This window comes from Aethina tumida, chromosome 2 (assembly GCF_024364675.1).
Source record: "Aethina tumida isolate Nest 87 chromosome 2, icAetTumi1.1, whole genome shotgun sequence".
NCBI classification, from domain to species: domain Eukaryota; kingdom Metazoa; phylum Arthropoda; class Insecta; order Coleoptera; family Nitidulidae; genus Aethina; species Aethina tumida.
In genome coordinates, this window is record NC_065436.1 from 29,020,684 (window position 1) to 29,028,688 (window position 8,005).

Genomic DNA, 8,005 nt, shown 5'->3' on the forward strand with positions numbered 1-8,005 from the left:
TTCCAATAAAGTGTTAGGTCTCCTACTGGCTCATTTAGAAATTTTATTGTTTCCCAAATTAGTCCTACTTTTATTAATAAAATATATAGTGGTCCTATTAGTTTCTCTAACAGCTGACATAGAAAAAACTCTCCATTTTGATTCTAAGTTGATGTTATAAAATTTTATCTTTTTAAATGTTTAACATGGTATTTCCATTAAATTTTTAGAGATATTAAAGAAAATATGACGAACATTGTCAAAATAATTAATCCAATGTCTTAAACACAGCTTTAATTAGTATAGTATAGTAAATTAATAAAATATATAGAGTGGTCATATTGAACTCCCTCTTCTGATTCCAAGTTTATCACCTTTTGTTCAACCAAATGATATGTTTATCAATGTTTAACGTAGTACCTCTATTTATTTTATAAATATTTAAGAAAATAAGCCAAAAATTGTTAAGTAAATAATCAATTGTATTAAATACAAGTTTAATTAGTAAATTAGAAAGAAAAATTAATATTTCTAATTAGTCAGTAGCTTGCTAATTTAATGTTTTCCATAATTTTTCCTCTTTTATTAATAAAACACATAGAATGGTCATATTAGTTTCTCTAACTGCTGAAATAAAAGGGTACAAATATAGAAAATAGATCAAAGAAAACTCTCTGTTTTGATTCTAAGTTTATGGACTTATGTTCCGAAAAATTGAAGTTATGTATCTTTTTAAATGTTTAACATGGCATCCACTTAATTTTTAGAGAGAAAATATTATAAATATTATCAAAATAAATAATTAAATGTCTTAAACACAATTTTAATTAGTAAATTAGAAAGAAAAATTGATTTTTCTAATGAATCAGTGGTATAAGGTTCCCTATTGGCTATTTTAAAAATATTTTCCACATTTTTCCCACTTTTATTAATAATATTTTACTTCTACACCTTTCGAATAGTAGTTTGTGATATCTGGCTGGCGATCTCCATTTTTCATTCACAGCACATTTATACTTATTTTATGGTTAGTCTTGTTTTCTTCTGACAAGTCATTGTTCGAGTTATGACAGTTTAACTGTATTTTTAACTAAATAATAGTCGTCAATTGAAATTCAACTACCATTAACAGTAAATAGTTTTTTGAATTATTCCGTTATCCTTCAACATTTTCCTTATAACCTGCTCCTTTCATTGGATGTAAATACAATTAACCGTATTTGCACTGTACGACCGAGCTCGGTTTCGAGATTCGTCCGATAAAATCGCAAAAAAATCGGCATTAGAATGCCACTTGAAATGACAGCTGTAACTAAATACTTACCCTATTTAGTGTATCTACTTATTCCGATCAATGGGAACATTCTACAGATTCATTCAGACGTTTCCTATTGATTTTTTAGCGGCATTTTTTTTTTTTTTCGTAAACGGCGTCGTGTTCGAAATTATCAGATCCAACGGAGAATAGAAAATACTGTTGCGTATCTGATATGTTAAATGCGTGTAACCGGGAATAGAAACAATACTGTGAAGATTCGAAAAACCGTCGAAAATCGTAAACACAAAGATCTCTTTCAGCCGAAGCGAGAAACGTAACATATTTACAAAACGCCGCGTCGAGTGTAAACAATGAGTTCTTTAACACCACCATACCGATGCATCCAAAGGACTGTTTATTTTCGTAGCGGTCCTTTTTGATTTAATTATACATACGCATCCAGTCGCAGATGAATTTATGACATTTTAATACGGATAAGCCAAATAAATTATTGTAAATAATTGCCTCCAGGAGGATTTGCCTGCCACATGCTAGTGTGCACACTTGGTTCACGTCCTGCAACACTTCGCACTCTTCATTTTTTAACGCGCCGCTTTGAAGGCGACGATCAACGGTTTATTTGTATATTTTTTAGTTGGGAGCTAAAAACATGCACAGTTTATGAAGTTAACTACCATATTAATATTGTATTTGTTGCATAAAACTATTGTATAACAGCACTAGTTTACCGTCACAAGTTATTGTGGTGTAAGAAGCTACTTTATATTAATTTAGTGATGGTCAATTTTTCTGAGTTATGATTTTTTAATAAAAATAATTGAACACAAATTAAAAGTCTTAGGCCTCTTACTAGGGCTTCAGAGATGATTTACAAAATACTCATGTTTTTTGTGTCTTCGGAACTGTAGAACATCACAAAGTCATTACAAAGTAAAAGAGTGGCTTCAGAGAAATCAATTTATTTCAGGAAAAGCTAACGTGTAGAATATATCTTTCATTGGACCCAAAAAAGTGTTCTTACGTCGATTAGATATCAAACTTGAATTGATAAAATATTTTTTTAAAGCATTATATAAAGAGGGAGATGCATTTAAAAACTTTAAACTAATTGATGCTAAGCTTAAAGAAGGAATATTTGTTGAACCATAACTTAGAAAAATGCTAAAGGATAAGAAATTGAATTAAAAATTAAGCGATTTTGAATTTTTAATAAAGTAAAAGAAGACGAAAAACTGAAAAAATTACTTGAGAATTATTGCAAGATATCTTAAAATTCACTTCACCCTTCCCATTTAAACTTTTTACCGTTTTGTTACGGAGAGGCATGTTCACAACACTATATGTTTAATGCTATGGGGTGCTATTGCTTATGGTAATAGGTCACCTTTAGTTTTTTTAGTTTTCTTTCCTGCATATGAAAAGATCTCGGAATAATTTTTCAGCAAGATAACCTTCCTAGAAACCTCCCATGTAAATATACTGCCTTGCCCACTCTGATCTCCAGACATTTTTCCAATCGAATATGTGTGGGATATAATGGGACGATGCTTAACGAATTCACGTACCTCTGCACGAACTCTTAATGAACTAAGATTTAGATTCAGTTCACCTGGGATGAGATATCACAAGAAAATCTCGATAATATCATTATCAAAGAGGAGGGCCGATCTATTTTTAGTTTGTGACACTGATTTTTGTTTAATTTCTTAATTATTATTTTTTAAAAGGTTAATATTTAAAAAAAAAAATCAATGGAATAAATCTATTCTATCTAGATGTGCTCTGTTACATCACACTATATATATCTTTTTCGTATTTGTTGAGTAGTGTAATTTGGAGAATTATGTTTGACTTAAGTATTCAAATAAACCTTAATGGAATACTAAACTATTTTACTGATGGATAATTTAGAACAGGGGTTGTTTGTATATCTCATAACATGTGTAGTTAACATAAATAGACTCTTGGTGTTCTATTTGTATTACTTTTATTGCGTCTTCTAAAACCACAACTGTCATAAAAGCAAGCAGTAAAGAATGTTGACCATTCATTTAAGTCTCACCTAATTTTTATGTGTGCTTGGGGTTGATAAAACACTGTGTCACTGATGGAATACATATTCGGCAATAAAAATTTATCAAAACAAAGCAAACAAATCCTCAATTCCAACTTTTTTATTACTTTCAACTTAAAAACAGTCGGTTTTAAAGCCAGAGATAAGTCGTGTTTAAATAACGCCGTAACAGCAAACAAACAGAACAATTTTTATCCAACGTCTGCAGTGTGCAGTATGGGAATGATCATCCCCTAACCACGCTATTGAATAGGACCGACCGAAACTTCACAAGTTAAATATGACAAGTTATATTGTTTTGAGACATGTCCCTGCAAGATATTACGATCTCAGTTTTCGGATTTACACGACGTTCGGTGTCGAGTGGCGACAGTGAAACGTTACGAGTTTACCATGTGTTCATTCCGCAAATCTCGAAATTGCAACGAACATAGCAGCCATCTGCCGACGTCCGTGTTGACATTCTTGAACAGACTTCATACGGCCCGGGATGGCGCAATCAGCCGGAGTTATCTACGAATTTCCTGCGATCTCCCTTTGTTTTGGAGCAACTTTATTCTTGAATTTTATCGAATTAACTTCGGTGTGTTTCCTTCCTGTTGCGCCGTGTTGTGATCGCGGCGTCCTATTAATGCGGGGTTAAAAGTTGGGCGCCGCCGGAGCGGAGAGATTTGTTTCTGGAGGAAATTGGAAAAGAGACAAAGTGGAAATTTTAGGATGTATTAAATTTTGACGATTTTCTGACGTGAAAATATTACATATCGGCGCCGTGGCTTAGTTGGTTAAAGCGCCTGTCTAGTAAACAGGAGATCGTGAGTTCGAATCTCGCCGGGGCCTATTTTTTGTATATGTGATCTATTCAACTGACTATTGACTTTAATTAATTAATGGATTGGAGGTTATAAATATTATTTAATTTATGGAAGATTAATGATAAATTTCATTTAACACAAATACGGAGTATTTGTACTTGCAAGCAAATATTTATTTATAAAACAAAACGATTATATTAAAATAAAATAAATACATACGTCTTTTTCAAGGTTATGGGAATGAGGTTAAATTAAATTAAATGAAAACATTTATACATACTATTTGCATAAAAATATATGAGTATTTTTTATAAAACAAAGAAGTTGATAAACAAAATTAGCGAAAAAATTAATCTAAAATCTGTAACTTTGTAAAATATAAGATAATATAGAATAAAATAAAATAAAATGTTACAAACACGTATGCACACTTGTTTATAAAACAAAGAGTAATTGAAAAAAAAAAAACAGTGAAAAAATTACTCTGCTAGTAAAATAAAAATATTATAAATATATATGGTTATTTTTAATAAAACATGAGACTAGATAAATAAAATCAGCGAAGAAATTCCTATACCAGTTGAAAATGTTTGTAAAATACGTAAAATTGTTATAAAAGATGAATATGAGAGAAAGAAAAATTTCTCATAAAATGTGATACAAGCAATTTTTCTTGCAATCTATTGAAATAATTATGTACATAAAAAATTATAATTCCATTTATTATTTTATTAATGGATTATGTTATAAATATTACTTGTTATAATAAATGTCAAAGATTAATTTTTTAAAAGTCAAAATGTTTTTTAAAATATGGTAAATTAAATATCTAAAAATATTTCTGTGAACAATTTGTGTAAAATAAAAATATTAAAAATACATATGCATATATATTTTAAGAAAAAAGAGACAACATAAAGAAGCATCAGCAAAGAAATTATTATAATTATACTATTGCTATAAAATATGAATATGAGGAAATGAAACATTACTAATAAAGTGAATTCTCTGAAATGTGATTCAAAACATATTTTTCGTGTAATCTATTGAAATGAATCACTTATGTATTTAAAAAATTATAATTCCAAAGATTATTCATATTAATGAACAATTACGACTAGATTCCAAATATCATTTTTCCTGTATTTTATTCAAATTATTCACTAGTGTATTTAAAAAATTATAATTTCAATGATTAGTTCATTAGTCAAATTTATTTGTTGTATTCAAGTCAAAGATAAATTTCTTTTAAGTCGTGATGTTATTTGTTTCAAATTAAGTGAGATATTTATGTAATAATTTGAAAAACTTAAGAATGTTACAAATGCATATTCAATTCTTTTTATAAAACAAAAGAATAACTCAAGAGAAACAGTGAAGAAATCCATCCCAGAGAGGTCATCCCAAAAAAATTACTATAGCTGTTAGGCGACAAAATTTATATATTTTTTAAGAATTTTAAATTAATTCTGTTGTATGAATCCTTTTTCAGACAGGCATTTGATGTTTATAATATATTGAATTTTGTAACTGATTTCCATCAAAACTAATTGATGAAACATAATATTTTTTTGTTTTCCAATTTCCTTCAGATAGATTATATTATCCACTGTTACCTTACATAATTTTAAAAATATAAAATAATGTGTAAAATATATGTATATAATTTTTTCTTAGTATATAAGTAAATAAGTAGAAAAAGTAAAAAGTGAAAAAAAATGGACGGTATTCTAAAAAAAAAATATAAAAATTAAAAAAAATTATATAATTGACAATATAATAAGAACGAAATATTTTTTAACATGTCACAACGGCGCCGTGGCTTAGTTGGTTAAAGCGCCTGTCTAGTAAACAGGAGATCGCGAGTTCGAATCTCGCCGGGGCCTATCCCTTTTTTGAATTTTCAAAAAATTTTTATATAGATAAATAAATGTATCAAATAAGTTAAGATAAGCATTATATTAAAATTTACATTTGCTTATACTTATTTTATTTAATTAACAAAATATTTCAGATTTTTTTAATTAGTAGGTTTTATTATTGTAACACTGAAATTGAGAACAACCTAGTTCATGCATGTTTCATAAAAAACTCAAAATTAACCTCAATGAATCAAACAGCGGGTCCCTAAGTAAAACTTTAAAAGCTGACACTCACTCCACCTCCCCGATTACCCCAAACACCCCGGCTTTTTTCCGTTGTCACGCCACCGCGTAAAGTTATTTGTTTTCGGCCCAACAACTGACCAATTTATCTGCATAATTTGACGTTCGAAATGAAACCCTAGCGTCGACAGTCCATAATTTACTTCGGTAATTATTAATTTGGAACTTGCATGTACGGGCTTCCCCGGGCCGTCCGCGCCGGTACCAACTTGCAAGTCGGGTTTTGAAGTCTACGCGTAAATACGCGATCACTCAACGTCCGTCAAAGTGTCGAGGCGTCTTGAAAGACGCACGCACAGTCATCTTCGCTCCGGCGGCTTAATATATCACTCCCGGAGGTTATTACGACGGTTTTTGGACGCGTCGGACACCCCGTACCCCCCCGCACGGGAATCCACGGGGTAAATTGTTTTCACATAGTTTTGACAACCGGAAACGGAATTGTCTTGGCTGATGGATCGGTGAATATATATTAAAGGCGATCGCCAACGTTGGTTATTTTTAGGAATAATATTGGGAAAGGCGACACGGTATTTTAGAGGCTTAGGACTTTTTCATTTCGACGAATGCCTTTTTAAGCAAACAGGTTTTTCGCTATTTGTATCCTGCCGGGAACGTTTTTATTATTTTCCCCGCTTACTTATTTACCGCAGTCATACAAACGCAGCTATTTATTTTGAATATTAGACTTTTTGATGGAGGGCCTCATAAAGAAAACAATGTAATTTACCTAATCCCTTAAAAGAAAAAAATTTGAATCCTAAAATCTATAAAACATCAGTTGTTCATGTAAAATACCAAAGTGTTTTTCTATAACAAAGCGCTACGGAAAATCCTTGGCGAGGACCCGCCATATCCGGCCGGATAAAATGAGGCGATCCCTTTGTCGGGACTTTAATATAAAGGTTTTGTACCGTAAAAAATCTGGATACTCTCTAAACGTGAGATTTCATAAATTTTATAGATAAATATCGATTCGGATTTTCAATAAAACGATGCTCAGATAAGGACCTAATTGTACGTGACTCCACCAATGCAAGTAAGATTATTGCCCGAACACCTTGTTAATGGCGTTTTATTATATGTCACGGTCGATCAACACCCCGAATTTTTATGTCTTCAGAAAAAACATCAAAAATCCACACGTCACCGGGGAACTGTATCGATGGTGTATGAATTGAAGAATCGCCAAACAATGCGTTAACCCTTAATTCAATTAAGCCATTTCGCAGGGTGTATATTTCAATACCGCCCCAACGAAAACGGCAGTGGAGATGACTGGCGAATTTCAATGGGCCCGATAACCGTATGTACATGTCCGTGGTGCCTCAAGGGTCTTTGGAGAATTTATCTGCACGTGTTATTATTAAAGTGGTGGGGTCCACGTCTCCCATATGCTGCCCACAATTAGCATATTAAGGCGAATCCCTTATTAAAAATAATAAAACCACGTCCTCATCCTCTCAAGAGTGTTTACGTTCGACGTGCGTAAGTACTCGCTTCGCTTGTTTGTCTTCGAAATTATTGTTTGGATTCATTCAATACTTCCATTGTGGCTGCGGTCATAATTATTAATTGGAAAACATCGGCTCTGTTTACTTTATGACATCACCATTATTTCATCGACGAACAACGTCTTGACAAGTTAAAAATCGTTGCTCACCGAACTTTTGTGTGGAAGAAAGGGAAGATGTAT

General features: G+C 31.5%; 2 non-coding genes across 2 annotated transcripts; both read left to right on the forward strand.

Moving 5' to 3' along the window:
- Positions 1-4,095: 4,095 nt before the first annotated feature.
- On the forward strand, positions 4,096-4,169 carry Trnat-agu (transfer RNA threonine (anticodon AGU)). The gene has a single exon. It is a non-coding gene; the product is annotated as a tRNA-Thr (tRNA).
- A 1,787-nt stretch (positions 4,170-5,956) lies between these two features.
- Trnat-agu (transfer RNA threonine (anticodon AGU)) lies at positions 5,957-6,030 on the forward strand. Its single transcript has one exon. It is a non-coding gene; the product is annotated as a tRNA-Thr (tRNA).
- The last annotated feature ends 1,975 nt before the right edge of the window (positions 6,031-8,005 follow it).